This window comes from Plecotus auritus (assembly GCF_963455305.1).
Source record: "Plecotus auritus genome assembly, chromosome: 8".
In the NCBI taxonomy this organism is placed as follows: domain Eukaryota; kingdom Metazoa; phylum Chordata; class Mammalia; order Chiroptera; family Vespertilionidae; genus Plecotus; species Plecotus auritus.
In genome coordinates, this window is record NC_137782.1 from 56,129,961 (window position 1) to 56,150,441 (window position 20,481).

Consider the following 20,481-nt stretch of genomic DNA (forward strand, 5'->3'; position numbering starts at 1 on the left):
GGTCTTTGGTTCTCTTTATAAAACAGCGTTATAAGCTTTCCTTGGGGCCTATGATATGACTCATTCTGCCCGGATTTAAAAACTAATCTATTACTTACACTTAGTTTCTGTGAACCTTCTAAGGAAAGTCCTACTAGTGTAATTCCTATATTGCATGTGCGTCATTGAAAGTCATATAACATAAAGGAACTAAATTAGCCAGAAAATAAACAGGCAGGCAGGAACCCTTGCCACAGATGCCAGGCCTAGAGGTGAAAATGGATTGCTCAGTAATTACCAGAGGGGAAAATCCAGGGGGTGGTGCTTCGAAGAGCAACTGCAGCAGCTGGACACTGGGATTATAGCTACTTAGTACATTAAAAACTAATTAGGATATTTAAAAAAATCAAATCAGACTTGTACAAGAGTATAGGAGGGTGAACACAAAAAATACAGAAAGACCCCCTCTGACATAATATTTTAGGGGGGGGGGTGTTATTTTAGACACAGCACTTCCCTCTCCAACCCCCATGAGTGCTCGTCTTTTGCAAATATGGCTCTGTTGACATGTGTAGTCCCTTACCAACCAAGAGTAACTTCCGCACATGGATGGGGAAGGCTGGGAAAGGTGGTGTCTTTTGTTAGAAGCAGCCAGATTCATTCATTTAGTTCTGTTTTCTTTCATCAATTTATTAAATAAAATGTATTGGTTATCAGGCACCATGCTGGGTAGATACAGGGGCTATAAAATCACCCTTAATCTCATAATGCTTATGGTCTTATGGGGAGCGAGGAGTAAGCAGTCCTGTGTGAGGAGCTCAGCAATAGGAGGCTGGTGAGAGAACTACGAATTGAACTCTTCCTGTGGAAGGCTGGCAGGTTCTTCACAGAGGGCAACATCTGAGTGAGTTTTAAAGCATGAGTAGGATTAATTAGGTAAAGAAGTTGAGGGGTCTAGGAGGCAGGGAAGAGGATGGTAGATTTGGGGCACAGAAAGAGGCATGAGGTGACTGTCAAAAAGAAGAGCCTAAAAAGGGAGTTGGGGTCAGACTGTAAAGAGTCTTGAGGACATGCTAAGGAGAAGGCTGTGTCTTCTAGCAGCACTTCTCAGACCATCCAGTGTTTACAGAGAGGAGTGACTCAATCTGATTTGCACGGAATGGATGTAGGAGCAGCCGGAGTGAGGCCCGTGGGGAGGTGGGAACAGCAGCTGCTCTCTTGGACACCAGCTGATGTGTCCAGTGGCTCACCTGCCTGTCCACATGCTAGAAGCTCCAGAATGCTGTAATCTATCAATGAACCAATTGACCATTTTCTGTTATGAGATACTATTGAATAAGGCCTCAAGGGGTTGACTTTTGGAAGGGCAAGTGGTTCCTCCTAGACGACACAGAGATCATGGTCCAGTGAGCTTGAGGGGAGTCCTCTGGGGACCTGCTCTTTGGCCCCATGTGACTGGAGTTCTTCTGTACACGATTCCCTGACTTCTTAGTTTCTGGTAGACCTAACAATGGCCACAGAGGAAAGATCTTGGAATCCTCTGGGTTTCTACCTCCTGTTTCCTGATAGGAGATAAATACTTTATGTGTTCAGAGGTTGGAAAAGCCATTGTGGTCAAAAGCTCTCAGATAAAACTGAGACTAGAAAGATGCATGGAAGTTTCCAGAGATGGAGTTGGCAACGGGCAGGGCAGGCAGGGAAAGTGAGTGGAACAAAGATGTGGAGGCGGAAGAGGGAAAGGCATGTTGGAGCCAGCAGCCAGATAAGCCCCCTTGGAGTAAAGTAAAAGTGGCCACGATATAGCGAGCTCTTTTGGGCCAGCTGCTTTTTAAACATTATTGGTAATCTTTGCCCTGATCTGGTGAGGAAGACATACTTATCCTCACTTTATAGTTGAAGGAATTGATGTTAAGGGTTGGCTCAAGGTAAAGCCTCTTGGACTTGAAAGCCCCGTTTCTACTTTTGCATACCGCTTGCATGCAGGTCCTAGGACAGAGAGCTGGAAATGTGTGTGCGCCTGGGAAGTTTGAAAGCATCATCCTTTGGCAGTGCGAACCACTTCATACTACTGATAATGATGATGTCATTTCATATTTATTGCATACCTACTATGTGTTGGGTATTATATTAGGCAACTTATACACTGAGTGGCCAGATTATTATGATCTCTGAACGCATAATAATATGGCCACTCAGAGTGTGTGTGTGTGTGTGTGTGTGTGTGTGTGTGTGTATGTTAAGAGGCCCGGTGCATGAATTCGTGCATGGGTGGGGTCTGGCCAGCCTGGCCAGGGGGAGGGGACATGGGCAGTTGGCCGGCTTGCCTGCTGGTCGAACTCCTGGTCGAGGGGACAATTTGCATATTAGCCTTTTATTATATAGGATATACACTGAGTGGCCAGATTATTATGCACTCAGAGATCATGTGTATAACTGAGCTCATTCAATCTCTCTTTTATCCCTTTGAGGATATAAGGACTGCCACCGTTTCAAGAATGAAAAACTGAGGCTCAGAGAGGTTAAGTAATTTGCCAAGGTCACACAGGTAGTGACTGCCATGTATTCCATTGGTATTCCAGGGTCCAGAGGAAGAGGGGCTTAAATTTTCTCCCTTCATCATTGTGGTGTTACTGAAGAAGAGAGTGCATACTAAGCTCTTTGAAAAAGCCATTTAGTCACAAGGGTGGAGAGGGGGGGACAACAAGACAAAGACCAGAGTGATACATCTGAAAAGCAGTGGACTTCTCTGGGGCTGGGAGAATGCTTGGTAGGACTGGAGCCTCAGGATGGAGGGCCAGCCACCCGCTGGGGACACTCAGGAGACAGCATCTTACCTTCACTGTACCATTTAGTGTCAGCACTGCTGATGCTCAAGGTGGAAAGAAGGCAGGGAACTTCTTTGTTCTACATTGTACCTGAGGTCCAGGCTTGGGCGAAGGTCGGTCTCCAGGACTGATTGGAGAGAAAGGTCATCCACCTCGACTGGGATGTATGAGTTGGCTTGCTTATCAAAGAGACCACATTTAATTAAATTAATTGGTTAGGTAAGCTAGTACAAAACATAAAGCACAGGAGGCATGCACTCTGAACAATAAAACTCCCTCCCATCTTTGTCTCTGTAGAGACAGTCACTGTTGCCACTCAGAGATGCTCTATGCATCAACAGCATATGAGTATATGTTAATTTTTAAACATAAATTCTGAGACCAGCGTGAAATGATGTTTATTTCAAGGTTTTTATCTGTATCTTTACAAAAGACATTTGCATAATATTTTAACATTTCAGATGTTTGCAATGATTAGGTTTTCTTAGAAGCTGAGAAATTTTGCACCTATAGATGAATGCTTCCCTTAAAGTTCAGTGAAGCCTTTCTGTGCGAAAGGAATACAAGAACTTCAAATAGCCTTTTCTTCACTGAATAAATAAAATATATCTGGAACACTATCTTAAGACCTTTTTTTGAGGCCCAGTCCCTAGGAAATGGTTTGGAAGGAGCTATTATGTTCAATTGTGTTAATCTCTTGGGTCCTTGCATGGAATTTCGACTTTTCAAGTGTTTGCAGCAATTACTTTTTTTAGAAGCTGAGGTATTATACTTGGAGAAGCTACTTGAAAAATAATCTTACAGTTAAGTTTTAAGCTATTCTTATGTCTATTGTGCCCCTTTATTGCACTGACTGTGGGTATAGGAAATCACCCACGGTTAGAGCAGGTGCAGTAACATTGCCTAGGTACCATCAGGGGAGGTGTTTTAGCAAGAAATCTAATTTTAGCCTTCATCTTGAGTTTTTGGGGCGTTATTTGTCCCTTGTGCTTCTAAAACTGTAATTGTCAACAACACATCTTTGAGAGCAGGGAAAAAACCACTTTTTGTATATTGCAACAGAAAATGGTAAAATTTCCATGTAATTTTAAGGGTTGCACTACCACCTGCTGATTTATTGAAGAGTGTTGTTTCCACAGAGGAAATGGTAGGAACTGTTGAAGGAGAGACTAACAAGAATTTCCTTCTTAGGCTCCTGACCCCCACCCCCCATCCCCGCCTCCCAATTATAAGCACAGATTCCTACCTGGAATTTCTTCTTTTCTGTTCATGGGGAATTCACAGGAATAAGCATTCACTGGATTTCCCTGTACTGAAAAACTCACTCTCAATGTGTGGTGAGAGATTGAGTGACACCATGTCTTAGATCATAGACCTCCATGTTCTATATCAAGTCATCTATAATAATAAAAGCATAATATGCTAATTAGACCAGACCACTGAACGACCTTCCGGACATCATTCCGGCAGGGGCTGAGGCAGAGGCAGTTAGGAGCAATCAGGCAGGCAGACAAGTGGTTAGGAGTGATCAGGCAGGCAGGCAGGAGAGCAGTTAGGGGCATCAGGCAGGCAGGTGAGTGGTTAGGGGCAATCAGGCGGACAGACAGAGGCGGTTAGGGGTGATCAGGCAGGCAGGCAAGCAGTTAGGGGTGACCAGGCAGGCAGGCAGGAGAGCAGTTAGGGGCATCAGGCAGGCAGGTGAGTGGTTAGGGGCAATCAGGCGGACAGACAGAGGCGGTTAGGGGTGATCAGGCAGGCAGGCAGAGGTGGTTAGCAGCAATCAGGCAGGCAGGCAGAGGAGTTGGGGCGATCAGGTAGGCAGGCAGAGTGGTTAGGGCCGAACAGGCAGGCAGGCAGGTGAGCAGTTAGGAGCCAGTGGTCCTGGATTGCGAGAGGGATGTCCCAGATTGTGCGAGGGTACAGGCCGGGCTGAGGGACCGCCCCCACCTCCGTGCACAAATTTCGCGCATTGGGCCTCTAGTGTTCATAATAATGCTATATGATAATGTTTTCATTGATTCCATAGATATGGAAGAAAGTCTCAGGGAGGGTAAGTAACTTGGACAAGTTCACAACATTAAAACAATTAATAATGACTTCACAATTATTTCTTTTTTTCACCAAATCTTGGTGCCTCCCATGCCAGAAGCTTAGGGTCTGCATATGGGGGCATGAAAGATGCTTCTTTGAAGTGGATGTTTCTCATTTCAAAAGCCAAGGATGTGGTACCCACCATGGCTTCTGTACCCCTTTCTCCTCATGGTTAGCTTTTTACAAGGATGTTTGAACACAAGAAAGCGACTTTTCAGTGGATGAGAGGACTGATGTAAACTTGTGAAGAATCCTTTTTGTCTGAGTTTCAAAATCCTACTTTGTTCTGTTTTATAGTTTTGCATGCAAAAGTGCCTACATCCTGTTGGAGGTGGTGTAAGATGAGGATGTCTGACTTTGGGAGTCTGTACTTCTGTTTTGAGGAGGGCAGTTTTGAAGTAAGCCTTTCCTTTGGTGGATGAGATTGGGTGAAGAGTATCTTAGGAGTTATAGGCAGATCAAGAATGTAATTAGCACTTTCTTCCTGATAGCAACTGGAGTAGGAGCCAGGCAGGCTCAGAGGTGAGAGAAGGGTAACTGATCCTCCCCACGATATCTCTGATGCTAACACCGGTTATCTGACACCTGGCTTAATTTCTATGTAGAAGTTTTCCTATCTTTTTATTCTTGTTCTGAGTTGAAGCTGCTTATTAGAAAAAAGAAACTCAACCATTATGTATGCTATTTCCTTAACAAAGAATTGAATTTCTTGTATTTTTACTGATGGAAAGCATTAAACAAAAGTGAGTAGAGAGCATGTTGTAATACTACTCTTCACACCTATGATAATCTATGATTAAAGAAAGCCTCCCTATTGGAATTTAGTCACCACAAACCTGTACCACTGCTCACCTGGGGACAGGTGCTGCCTCAAGGGCAATCAGAATGTGGAAGATTGAAAGTGTTGCTGTTTTTCTTGGAGATTGGCATGATCCTATCTAATAAAAGAATAATATGCAAATTAACCATCACTCCGCTACACCCACAAGCCATGCCCAGCAGCCAATCAGGAGCGAATATGCAAATAAACCCAACCAAGATGGCGACAGCCACAGAGAGCAGGAGGGAGGCTTGGGTTTCCCCAGCAATGGAGGAAGCCAAGCTTTCCGCCTGCCCTTGCCGGCCCAGGCCTCCACTCAAGGCTACAAAGTTTCAATGATAGAAGATACATAAATCCAAACAGAAATGGCGGCAGCCACGGAGCTGGAAAGAGCAGGAGGCTAGGATTGCCTGCGGCGATGGAAGAAGCCAAGCTTCTGCAGCCCTGGCCGGCCCAGGCCTCCACTTAAGGCTACAAAGTTTCAATTATAGAAGATACATAAATCCCAACAGAAATGGCTGCTGCCACGGAGCAAGCAGAAGGCTTGGCTCTGCTCCAGGCTACAAAGTTTCAATTGTAGAAGACAAATAAACCCCAGATACCAGGGCCTCCGCTTGGGTCACTGGGGGGCGTGGCCAGCCTGCAAACCACCACAGGCCCCTCACCCAGGCTGCCCCACGCCCCAAGGGAACCCCCACCCTGATCCGGGACACCCTTCAGGGCAAACCAGCTGGCCCCCACCCATGCACCAGGCCTCTATCCTATCTAATAAAAGTAATATGCAGATTGATGATCACTCCAACACACAAGATGGCTGCCCCCATGTGGTCAAAGATCCCGCCCCATGTGGACACAAGATGGCCAACACAAGATGGCCAGCAGGGGAGGGCAGTTGGGAGGGACCAGGCCTGAAAGGGAGGGCAGTTAGGGGTGATCAAGCCTGCAGGGGAGGGCAGTTAGGGGTGACCAGGCTGCATGGGAGGGCAGTTGGGGGGGGACCCAGGCCTGCAGGGGAGAGCAGTTGGGGGGTGACCAGGCCTGCAGGGAAAGGCAGTTGGGAGGGACCCAGGCCTGCAGGGGAAGGCAGTTAGGGGTGACCAGGCTGCAGGGGAGGGCAGTTGGGGGGGGGACCCAGGCCTGCAGGGGAGAGCAGTTGGGGGGTGACCAGGCCTGCAGGGGAGGGAAGTTAGGGGAAAACAGTCTGGCAGGGGAGCAGTTAGGCTTCAATCAGGCTGGCAGGGGAGTGGTTAGGGGGTGATCAGGCTGGCAGGCAGAAGCGATTAGGGGCAATCAGGAAGGCAGGCAGGTGAGCAGTTGGGAGCCAGCAGTCCTGGATTGTGAGAGGGCAGTTGGACATCCCTGGAGGGGTCCCAGATTGGAGAGGGTGCAGGCTGGGCTGAGGGACACCCCCCTTCCCCGTGCACGAATTTCGTGCACTGGGCCTCTAGTATATTATATATAGGTAGGTATGTCCATGTACCTGAAGTAGTCCCCATGGTAGTCACTGAGTTCTACTGCTGGTTTTGGTGGATATCTTAGACCAGTGGTCAGCAAACTGTGGCTCACGAGCCACATGCGGCTCGCGAGCCGCGGTTTGCCGCTCTGTTGACTAATGAGTTTGCCGTCCACTGTCTTAGACAGTCCTTCTCCATCTGCCAGGAAATTCAGCTTTTGTGATCCTGCAGTATCACCTGCATTCACAGGCATCTCTTAACCTCTCACCTGCTTTCCCCATTCTCTGTAACAATTAGGATTGACAAGTAAATAGGGACCTTATAACATTAAACTGATTTTTAAATATTTATAGGAGCATCCTTCAACTCTTTAGTTTTATGTTGGAAGGGTATGTATTTAGCAATTTTAGATAGGCTTTACAAGACTATGGAAAGGGCTTCTACCATAGATCTTATTCAAGGCCAGCTGTGAAAAAGCGAGAGCTGCATACAGCATTAGACCTTTAGGTAGTGGCTGTGAACACTTATCAAAGGGCTCTCTCTGTGTAAGCTCCATGTGGAGAGGGACACTGGTCCCATGTAGGACTTCACAGTTGATAATCACTATCTTTTGGGCCATCTTTGGGGGAAAAACCGACAACCATATAAATCTTACATTTTTATAGTACTTCAGTTCTTTCCAAAGTACTCGCACATCTGTTATCCCATCTTGACCTCCCAAGGAAACTGAGAGTTGGGCACAGCAAGTATTTCTATCCTGATTTCACAGATAAGACACAAGGAGGTTAAATCAGACAGCAGGGCAAGAGACTGAGGCTAAACATCTATGTCTGATGTTAAGACTGCTAGTCTGTCTCCTTAAAAAAAATGACCTTTCTTTTTTATTCTCTGCAATCTAGCTTCTATTGCTAAAATTGCTTTATTTAAAGCAATGTTTCTCAACTCTACCTGCACATTTAAATCACCTGGGTGATTAAAATGTAATGCCAATGCTCAGGCCCCATCCCAGGCCAATTGCATCAAGCATCTCTGTTCTTTTTTTCCCCCTCTGTATAAATAATTAACTTTTAAGATTTATTGATCTTTTTCTATTTCTCCCTTTCTCTGAGAGATGTAATCCAAATATTCTCAGGCATCTGCATGTCTTAAAGCTCCTCAGCTGAGTCTCATACACAGTGAGGATCAAAACCATTGCTAGAAGCAGACCAATGACCACCCTCATGTCAAATTTTTCTAAGCTACTCGCCTGGATCCATTGGACATTAATTCCATCTTTAAACTCACTTCTCTTTTGGTTTCTATGAGATGACACTCTCTTGGTTCCCTATTCTTCTATGACAGTGCCTTCCCTGTCTTATTTTCTTTGTCATTGCCTTTGTTTTGTCTTCCCAACTTACAAAACTTCAGCCTTGTTTTTTTCTCTGTATGGTCACAAGGTACAGGGATATGTGGGAGGTTGTGTAAAGGGCCATTTATTTTGAAGGGCTTGGACATCAGAATGTAATCCATGCAAGAGCAGAGACTTTATTCTGCTCACTGCTACAGCTGGAGGACCTAGGATAGTTCTAGAACCTACAATAGACACATGCTCAATAATTGGATGAATGATCACAGCTACTTAACTGAATCTCATGTCTGTGTGTACAGTCCTGATCCACACTCCAGTCTTGGCCCTCTAATGCCACCTCTTAGGTGTGCCACCGCCTTCTCAAACGGAACCTGTTCAAAACTGAGCATAGCATCTTCTTTCATCCTACAGAAGAGTTCTTTCAAATGTTTTCTTGCTTCTAATAGCCTCATCTTTCCCTTCCTGTAAATCAGCTTTGAATATTCTTTCTCTTTTATCCAAGCTTGCATCATGGTCTCCACATTTGGCTGACACTGCCCAGCCCATGGCCTCTGGTGAGGAAGCTATGGTAGGCTGTGCTCCGGGCAGTGATGGACCAGGAGTGGGTCCACCCACCCATTGGCTGTTTGCCCATATGGTGATCACAGAGAAAGTCACGTAGTTCCCTTGGAACATAGAGGGAGAACGTGGAGAGCACTGACTGGAAGAAATGGAGAAATAACCAGAGTAACTTTGGGAGCCAACTTGCTTAGACACTGAATGGCTTTCTAGATTCAGTTCCAGTTCCTGTGAATTCCTTTACAGAAGTTCAGTTTTTCTTAATGTCACCGGCATGAGACTGTTTTGGCAACACCCATCCATAATCAGTTATATCAATGTTAGTACTAATATTTCTCCTTTGAAAATAATATATTTTCTCAATATGTTTCTTTCTTTTTGTGCCATTTAACCAAGGTCCTACCCACCTCATACCTGAACCAGGTAATAACTTTCTAGCATTCCCCTAGCATCTTGGAGCTCACCTGGGTGCTATGCCTTCATCCATTAAATATTTAATGGGAGCATACTGTGTGCCCAAGCAGTGCTCCATGCTCTGGTGATCCAGTGATGAATGATACAGACAAGGTCTTCAGCCCTTGTGCTTGTGCACTAGACCCTGTCTGCTCCTGTCTTCTTGAGGGCATTGGTTCAGCACTTCTCTCCTGCATCATCAAATTGTTGCTCTCTGTTACTTCACTCCCAACAGCTTACCAACATATTTTTATTTCTTCCATCTTAAAAAAATTCTTCTTTTGACTCCTACTTTCTCCTTCAGCTGTTACCCTAGCTTTCTGTATCTTTTTATAGCAAAACTCCTCAAAAGAGTTGTCTATCCTTTTTTTTTAAACTTTTGAGTAATAATCAACAATTATAATTAAGTATATAATGTGATGATTTGATATACAAATTTATTGTAGAGTGATTACCAAGATCAAGGTAATTAACATATCCATAACCTCACAGAGTTAACATAGTTTAATCTTTTTGTGTGTGTGTGTGGTAAGAATGCTTCAGATTACTCTTAGCAACTTTTATGTATACCATACCATGCAGTTAATATACAGTAGAGCTAACAAAGAGTATACTTGAAAGAGTTGTCTATTCTTGATGTCTCCAACTCTTCCCAGAGTCCATTCTAGTCAGGCTTTTGTCTCTGCCTTCCACAGAACCCACTCCTTCTAGGGTCACCGATGACTTCCCTGTTGCTAAATCTAATGGTCCATCTCCACTCCCAAGCTTACTAGACTATCATTCAACACAGGTGATCGCTCCCTTTTTGGAACATTTTGTCTCTAGGTTCAGGGACTTCCTACTCCTCTGAGTGTTCTTCCTCCCTCACTGATTTGTTCCTTCTCAATTCTTTGCTGGATTCTCCTCATCTCCAGCATGAGTTCTGGATTCTCCTGAACTCTCAACTTTGCTAATATGCTTTATTACCTTAAGTTTGGAGACATTGAGTCCTTCTGCTGGGAGTCTTATTTCTCCCTTTCCCACATGAGGGAAGGCGTCTAGCAGGGGTGGTCTGATCTGACACTGTCCCCAAGGGCACTGAATTTTGGGATGTGGTGTCAGATATCCCCCTCTTCTCACTGATGCTGGGAAATCGGGTTGCAACAGGAAGAACTCCCCTGAAGCAAAGGGGGGTGTTTAGGTTGAAGAAGCTGCCAATGCTGCTGACCCTGAGACAGCCAAGTATGAATTCAGGAGGGACAACTGGAGGAGCCACCAAGCTGGGGACCAGAAGCAAGCACAGAGGATAGGGGAGGGGCCCTGGCTTTCTCTAACCCAGCTACAGGTACCTACCTCTGTGGAAGGGTGTCATATATGCTGGGGGTAGGGTACGTAAAGCCAAGAGATGGGGCAAAGATTTTTACACTCAAATGCAAAAGAGCATGGAATAAGATACAAACAGAACATGCATCTTTAAGGTGAAAACAGATTTTTTGCTACAGATCCTTTTATGCCTCTTCCCAGACCCCAGAGGATTTGCCTTTCCTGTCTGCTTGTGGGAAGGGCTGTACTGGAACATCCACCTGTGGGTCTGTTTAGTGTGATGGGTACAGAGACAGGCCCCTGGGTCGGCCCAGTGAGTGAGCATGACACAAGCCGACCTGGCTCCCACACAGCACCTGGGCCAGGAGCAGAACCTGCATGTCGCAGTCAGTCTTCACCGGGCAATCTGATCCCACCCAGGTGTGAGGTTTCAGTCTCACTTCTCTCTGCAAGCACTTCTTGCTTCTGGGTGTCACTTGCCCAGGAAGCTGGAACCAGGGAGAATTTTCCACTGTGTCAGAGCCAGGACCTTTTCTGGGGGAGGGGCAAGCCCTTTGGGGCTGGGCCTGGGCTGCTATTGGGGGTCTGAGCAGAAGGGCCTCTGCCGGTGGTGCCAACTCACTGAGGTTAGAGCAGTGAGGAACTGATGAACTCTGCTGATTCCATTGTTTCATGTGAGAATCCTGGAGTCCAGACAGTTGGCTGGTCCATAGAAGACACAGATGCAAAAGAACATCTTTTTTAAATTAAAAATGTAAAAAGTTTTTATTATGATAACAACACTTAATATGAGATCTTAACAAAATTTTTAAGTGTACAAATATAGTATTGTCAACTATAGGCACAGTCTTGTACATTGGATCGCTGGGATTTATTCATCTTGCATAACTGAAATTTTATACTCATTGGTTAGTAAGTCCTCATTTTTTCTTCCTTCCAGGTCCCAACAACTACCATTTTATTCTTTGTTTTTATGAGTTTGACTATTTTAGAGATACCTCATTTAAGTGGAATCATGCAGTATTTGTTCTTTTGCAACTGGCTTGTTTCACTTGGCATAATGTCCTCAAGGTTCATCCATGTTATCACATATTGCAGAATTTCCTTATTTTAAAAGATGAATACTATTTTATTGTGTATATATTATATATCTACCACATTTTATTTATTCATTCATTGGTAGACATTTAAGTTGTTTCCACATCTTGGCTATTGTGAATAGGGCTACAATGAACATGAAAGGGCTAATGTCTTTTTGAGATACAGATTTTAATTCCTTTCGATATATACCCAGAAGTAGGATTGCTGGATCATATGGTAGTTCTATTTTCAGTTTTTGAGAAACCTGCATGCTGTTTTCCATAGTGGCTACATTATTTGCATTCCCCACCAATAGTGTACAAGGGTTCTAATTTTTCCACATCCTAGATAGCAGTTGTCTTTCTTTCTTTTTTTCTTCCTTCCTTTCTTTTTTCCTTCCTTCCTCCCTCCCTTCCTTCCTCCCTCCCTTCCTTCCTTCCTTCCTTCCTTCCTTCCTTCCTTCCTTCCTTCCTTCCTTCCTTCCTTCCTTTTTTCCTTCCTTCCTTTCTTTTTAAATAATCATCCTAACAAATGTGAGATACCTCATTGTGGTTTTGATTTGCATTTCCCTGGTGATTACTGGCATTAAACATCTTTTCAAAGAGCTGATGGCCATTTGTATATCTTCTTTGGAGAAATGCCTATGCAGGTCCTAAGCCCATTTTTAAAATCAAGTTATTAGTATATTTTCTTTGCCATTGAGTTGTAGGAGTTTTTTATATATTTTAAAAATTAACCTCTTTGCAGGTATATGGTTGCAAATGTTTTCTCCATTCCATAGGTTGCCTTTTCACTCTGTTGTTTCCTCTGCTGCACAGAGCTTTTCAGTTCGATGTAGCCCAACTGGTCTATTTTTGCTTTTGTTGCCTGTGCTTTTGGTGTCATATCCAGGCCTTATTTATCAAGACCAATGCCATGAAGATTTCCCCCTGTGCTTTCTTCTAGGAGTTTTACAGTTTCACTTACTACATTTAAGTCTTTAATCATTTTGAGTTGATTTTTTGTGTTTGGTGTAAGATAGGGTCCAATTGAATTCTTTTGCATGTGGATGCCCAGATTTCCCAGTACCATTTGTTGGAGACACTATCCTTTCCGTTGTGTATTCTTGCCACTGTTGTTGAAATAACATTTTGGCCTTTCATTCCTCCAATGCCTTTCTTTTGAGGGAAATTAAAAGGCCCCTCTACTTCCGCAAGGCCAGGCCTTGCTACAATGGTCAGAGATTTATCCTAACAAAATGGTCTTTGCCAGAGATTTATCCTAACAAAATAGTGAATCATAAAAAAATACATAAAAATTTTATAGAAAATAGTAAAGTACAGAGATAAATCAAGAGATTTGATTTGTATCCATTCAAAGCAATAATGTTTATTATTTAAAAAATCTTCTTGAGAAGATCATGCACTGGCATAGGGCCTCAGTGATGGATACAAATCAGTGGAAACAGCAGTGTGATGTCTGGGTGCTAGGCTGTGAGTGGTTTCTATATTTTCTTTATATTTTTCTGTATTTTTTCAATATTTCTACAATGAACATTCAATATAGTATTTGTATATTATTTATCTTTTCAAATAAAAATGAAAGGTCTTTCTGACTGGATACAATTACTAGTTAATGAAGGTTAATGCCCATGTGTTTTACCATTTCTGGGTTCATTGAGTAGCCCACACCTTACTTCTAATTTGACTTTTCTTTTTGCTGAAGAAACTCCTTTGTAGCAGTTTATACAGAAAGGGAGTGTTGGATGGTTAAAAAAATCTATTAGTTTTTGTATCTTTAAAATTTCGTTTTGTTCTTGTTCTTTAATGATCATTTAGCAAAGTGTGTGGTTTTTATTACATTTTCCTTCAGCACTTTGAGGATGTTGTTGTTGTCTTCTGACATCCATTGTTGTTACTGAAAAGATTAAGGTCAGTTCAACGAGCATATTTTTGTAGAAAATCTCCTCTCTCTTTGTATATCTATCCCTCTCTCTCTCTTAGAGCATTTATTTTCTTTTTAAAGAGACTTATAATATGAAATCTTACTTCTTTCTTTCTTTCTTTCTTTCTTTCTTTCTTTCTTTCTTTCTTTTTTTCTCTATTTTTGTTGAAAGTATTACATATGTCCCTCTCCCCCTCACTGTCCTCTTCTAGCCCGCCCCCACCCCCTACTCCATCTCTGAGAGCATTTATGCTGCTACTTTTATATCCTGCAGTTTTGCTATGTTGTGTCTAAGTGGGGTTTGTCTTGGTTTGTTCTGCTTGGCACTTGGTGCACGCTTTCAGCCTGAGGATTCACCCTCTCTCATCAATTCTTAGCCATTTCCTCTTTGAATATTGCCTTGGCCTCAGTTTTCTTCTTCTAGAAGTCTGATTACTTGTATGTTTAAGTCTTTCAATCTATCCTCTATTTTTAAACTATTTTTTAAAAATTTTAAGTGAGTCAAAGTTTATATATAGAGACATGCATAGACCTTAAATATACAATTTTATAAATGTATGCTCCTGTGCAACCAATTGACCTCAATTAAGATTTAGAACATTTCTGTCATCGAGAACATTCCCTTATGCCTCCTTCCAGTCAATTCCTACCTCTCATGGGCAACTGTTCTGATTTTCCCCAGCATATATCAGTTTTTCTGTTCTTGAACTTCTTATAAATGGAATCATGCAGAATACAGTTTTTGTGTCTGTTATCTTTCACTCAAAATATTTTTGAGATTCAACCATGTTGTTCTATGTACCAGTAGCTCATTCCTTTTTTGGCAGAATAATATTCCATTGTAGAAAAATACTAGAATTTGTTTAATCTATTTTCCTGAATCATCTGCAGTGAATAGGGTCTGTTCTATTGACTGTGTTTTTTTAAATATTAGTCACATAAAATCAGGAAAATTGAAATCCTTACTATGCCACAATTACCTCTTCTGCACTCTTTATCCCCTGTTAATACCCCGCCTTCTCTTACCCAGCTCTTGAGTTTCTTCACTTTTTCCCTGTCACCTAGCTGGAAAGAAATAGGATTGCATAATTCCCTGTCACTGAACGTGGGGGGATGTGGTAGATAGAATAATGTTGCCTGCCTCCCTCCCACCCCCATTGTCCATGTCCTAATCCCTAGAACCAGTGAGTCTGTCAACTTATAAGGCAAAAAGAACTTTGCAGAAATGATTAATTAAGGATTTTGAAATGGATTATTGGGGTTGGTTCATTGGAATTACAAGTGTCCTCATAAAAGGGAGGCAGGAGCGTAAAAGACAGAGAAGGACAGGTGACAGAGGAAGCAGGGTTAGAAAAGGCGATGTGATGATGGTCATGTTTTTGGTAGTGTGTTATGGCAGCAATAGGCAATTAGTGCAGGGCCTGAAGGCTTGACCTCCCTAGATATGTTTGAAATATAAAATGGGCCCAAAGGAGAAGGGCATTACTTAGCACAAATAAATCACTCTGTTAGGGTGGGATTTCAGCCATGCAGGTGCTACATACCTCACCTACGAGGCCCGCTCCTGGGGTGTTCTTCCTGTGTTGTAATGCCTGTGCTTCCTTCATCTGTGCATTGCCATGGAGGAAGCCTTCTCCAGGAAGGGTTTTCCCATCATGCTATTGAGCTGGGAGGGTGCTAGGAGTAGGATTTAACTTATTAGAGTCAGGACAGATACTATGAAGGGAACAGGGTGTAAAAATATGCGAGATTTTCAGCCTACAGGCTGGAGGCCTTATGAGGCCCCGACTCCTTGGAGGAGATGCTGATTGGTGGAAAAAGACACCCAAATCCCTGGTGTGGCCCAGCGAGGTCTTGCCCTTTAGTCCTATAGGCTTAGCAAGGTCGTGTGGCAGCTCCTGTAACAAACTGTACAGAGAAACAAGTTGCAGTGCGAAACAAAGGTGATTTTGCTTCTGATTCTTCAGAGATAGCAATATGTCAGCAGCCTCCAGAGAGGCGGAAAGTAAATGAATCAGTGCTGGGAAGTGAAGGATACCATCCGTACTGAATGGTGAAAAGGACTCCTGAACAGCATCTTCATTGATTTTTTTCTGTAATTGACACAGCATCTTGGTTTGCCTTCGGGCTTCAGAAGGAGAAAACGGGAAGTCCCTGTACACAGCTTCCTTGGGTTAGAATTTAATAAAAAAATGCCCCTGAATGAGCTTCTTCCCTCCATTCCTCTCTCTCTTTGTGTCTTCTCTCTGCTCTATCACTCCTTTCTGTTTCCCTCATTTCTCGCTCCCTTTCCTCCCTGTCCCCCCAGTGTTCAGTGTTTCATCCCCCCACCTCCTTTTGTGCAAATAAAAGCTTAGGCAGTACATACCACAATATGGGTAACCTATTTTTGCTGGATGTGACATGAAGGCCCTTAAGAAAGAAAAAATATACAGGTTCCATCTTTCATGTTGGCTTAAATCTCATTCAGTCCGAAGTTCAATATTTTTTATAGAGAATACACCCCTCGCAGTTGCCATATCTGAGAACTATCTTCGGGGTGGATGCAGGGAGAAAACCTGGGCTCCCTTCAGGGGCTCCCAGGGGTCCACCTCATAGGAGGTGGAAGGATTACCTCCTCACCTGACTGGGAAACCCTGGCCTCAGGGCAGAGCCTGGTCCCCAGCTGTGTTGCTGGTTATGGGTTGCACAGCTGGGAAGAGCAGAGCTTAGCCAGATAATTTTCTTTTTTTAAAAATTTATCTTATTGATTTTTTACAGAAAGGAAGGGAGAGGGATACAGAGTTAGAAACATCAATTAGAGAGAAACATCAATCAGCTGCCTCCTGCACACTCCCTACTGGGTATGTGCCCCCAACCAAGGTACATGCCCTTGACTGGAATCGAACCTGGGACCCTTGAGTCCGCAGGCTGATGCTCTATCCACTGAGCCAAACTGGTTAGGGCTAGCCAGATAATTTTCAGGAGAGCCTTCTGAAACGAGTCCCTCTACAGGGCAAGCCTGGTAGCCCAGGGGATGTGCTGTTTCTGACTGGCTTGACAAGGCCTGCAAGAAAAAGGGCGCTCCTAAGCCAAAGGGAAGCGCCATCCACAGATTTATCAGTGGCACTGGGACATCCCTGAGGAACACAGGATTTGGTGCTGGGGAAGGCAGATCATCTGATAATCTCGCTTTGTATCAGACATGCTTGCTCTAGTGTGCTCAGAGGGGTGGGAGAGCATTGAGACATTCTAGCATAAAGATGTGACATCAGACCAAAAGCTAGTCTTGGCACAGAAGAGATTCCAAACATACTTAAACTAAAGTGAACTTTTTTTTTTTTTATTATTAAGGTATTATATGTGTACATATCTTACCATTGCCCCCCCCACCCCACTCCCATACATGCCCTCACCCCCCCAATGTTTTGCATCCATTGGGTATTCTTATATGCATGCATATAAGTCCTTCGGTTGATCTCTTATTTCCCCCACCTTTCCCTAACCTTCCCACTGTAATTTGACAGTCTGCTTGATGCTTTACTGCCTCTGTATCTATCTTTTTGTTCATCAGTTTATAATGTTTTTTATTATCCACAAATGAGTGAGATCATGTAGTATTTTTCTTTCATTGACTGGCTTATTTCACTTAGCATAATGTTCTCCAATTCCATCCAGGTTGCTACAAATGGTAAGAATTCTTTTTTTATGGCAGCATAGTATTCCATTGTGTAGATGTACCATAGTTTTCTGATCCAGTCATCTGCTGACGGGCACCTAGGCTGTTTCCAAATCTTAGCTATTGTAAATTGTGCTGCTATGAACATACGGGTGCATATATCCTTTCTAATTGGTGTTTCTAGTTTCTTAGGATATATTCCTAGAAGTGGGATTACTGGGTCAAATGGGAGTTCCATTTTCAGTTTTTTGAGGAAACTCCATACTGTTCTCCACAGTGGCTTCACCAGTCAGCATTCCCACCAGCAGTGCATGAGGGTTCCTTTTTCTCCGCATCCTCGCCAACACTTGTCATTTGTTGATTTGTTGATGATAGCCATTCTGACAGGTGTGAGATGGTATCGCATTGTCGTTTTGATTTGCATCTCTCGGATAATTAGTGACTTTGAGCATGTTTTCATGTGTCTCTTGGCCTTCCTTCTGTCTTCTTTCAAAAAGATTCTATTTAGGTCCGTTGCCCATTTTTTTAATTGGATCATTTACCTTCCTTTTATTAAGTTGTATAAGCTGCCTGTAGATGTTGGAGATTAAACCTTTATCAGTGATACCATTTGCAAATATGTTCTCCCATACAGTGGGGTTTCTTGTTGTTTTGTTGATGGTTTCTTTTGCTGTGCAAAAGCTTTTTATTTTGATGTAGTCCCATTTGTTTATTTTCTCTTTGGCTTCCATTGCCCTAGGAGCAGTATTGGTGAAGAAATTGCTTCGGCATATGTCTGAGATTTTGCTGCCTGTGGATTCCTCTAGGATTTTTATGATTTCCCATCTTATGTTTAAGTCCTGTATCCATTTTGAGTTTATTTTTGTGTATGGTGTAAGTTGGTGATCTAGTTTCATTTTTTTGCATGTATCTGTCCAATTTTCCCAACACCATTTATTGAAGAGACTGTCTTGACTCCATTGTATGTTCATGCCTCCTTAGTCAAATATTAATTGCACATAGTGGTTTGGGTTGATATCTGGATTCTCTATTCTATTCCATTGATCTATATGTCTGTTCTTGTGCCAGTACCAGGCTGTCTTGAGAACAGTGGCTTTGTAATACAGCTTGAAATCTGGTATTGAGATCCCTCCTACTTTATTCTTCTTTCTCAGGATTGCTGTGGCTATTCAGGGTCTTTTTTTATTCCAGATGAATTTTTGGAGAGTTCTTTCTAGGTCTGTGAAATGTGCCATTGGTGTTTTAATGGGGGAGTGCATTGAATCTATAGATTGCTTTGGGTAGTATGGACATTTTAATGATGTTGATTCTACCAATCCATGAACATGGTATGTTCTTCCATCTGTTTACGTCTTCCTCTATCTCCTTTTTCAGTGTCCTGTAGTTTTCCGCGTATAGGTCTTTTACCTCCTTGGTTAAGTTTATTCCTAGGTATCTTAATTTTTTTGGTGCGATGGTAAATGGGATTGCTTTTTTAGTCTCTCTTTCTGTAAGTTCACTATTGGTGTATAGAAATGCCATAGATTTCTTGGCCTTAATTTTGTATCCTGCTACATTGCCGAATTCATTTATTAAGTCTGTTAGTTTTTTGATGGAGTCTTTTGGGTTTTTTATGTACAATATCATGTCATCTGCAAATAAGGACAGCTTTACTTCTTCTTTTCCAATTTGGATGCCTTTTATTTATTCTTCTTGTCTAATTGTAATGGCTAATACTTCCAGTACTATGTCAAACAGGAGTGGTGAGAGTGGGCATCCCTGTCTTGTTCCTGTTCTTAGGGGAAATGGTTTTAGTTTTTGCCCATTGAGTATGATGTTAGCTGTGGGTTTATCATATATAGCTTTTATTATGTTGAGGTATGATCCTTCTATTCACACCTTGTTGAGAGTTTTTTTTTATCAAGAAGGGTGTTGGATTTTGTCAAATGCTTTTTCTGCATCAGTTGATATGACTATGTGATTTTTATCTCTTAATTTGTTTATGTGATGTATCACGTTTATTGATTTGTGGATATTGTACCATCCTTGCATTCCTGGGATAAATCCTGTTTGGTCATGGTGTATGATCTTTCTGATGTACTGCTGGATCCAATTTGCTAGAATTTTGTTGAGGATTTTGGCATCTACGTTCATGAGGGATATTGGCCTGTAATTCTCTTTCATTGTGTTGTCTTTATCTGGTTTTGGTATTAGGGTGATGCTGGCTTCGTAGAAGGAGCTTGGAAGTGTTCCTTCCTCTTGAATTTTTTGGAATAGTCTGAGGAGGATAGGTTTTAGTTCTTCCTTGAATGTTTGGTAAAACTCCCCTGTGAAGCCGTCTGGCCCCGGGCTTTTGTTTGCTGGAAGTTTTTTGATGATTGCTTCAATTTCTTCCATAGTTACTGGCATATTGAGCTGTTTAGATTCTTCCTGATTGAGTTTTGGAAGGTTATATTTTTCTAGGAATATGTCCATTTCCTCCAGGTTGTCCAGTTTGTTGGAATAGAGTTGTTCGTAGTATTTTTTAACAATCCTTTGTATTTCAACAGGATCTGTTTTTATTTCACCTCTTTCATTTCTGATTTTGTTTATTTGGGTCCTCTCTCTGTGCTTCTTGGTGAGCCTGGCTAGAGGTTCATCAATCTTGTTTATCCTTTCAAAGAACCAGCTCCTGGTTTTGTTGATCTTTTGTATTGTTTCTTTGGTCTCTATGTCGTTTATCTCCGCTCTGATCTTTATTATTTCCTTCCTTCTGCTTACACTGGGCTTTTCTTGTTGCTCTTTTTCTAACTCTTTGAGTTGTAGGGTGAGGTAATTTATTACCATTGTTTCTTGTTTTTTTGCAGTAGACTTGTAGAGCTCTGAACTTCCCTCTCAAGACTGCTTTCGCTGTGTCCCATAGATTTTGGATTGTAGTGTTTTCATTGTCATTTGTTGCAATGATGTTTTTTATTTCTTCCTTGATCTCTCTGGTAACCCAGTCATGGTTTAATAGCATGCTGTTTACTCTC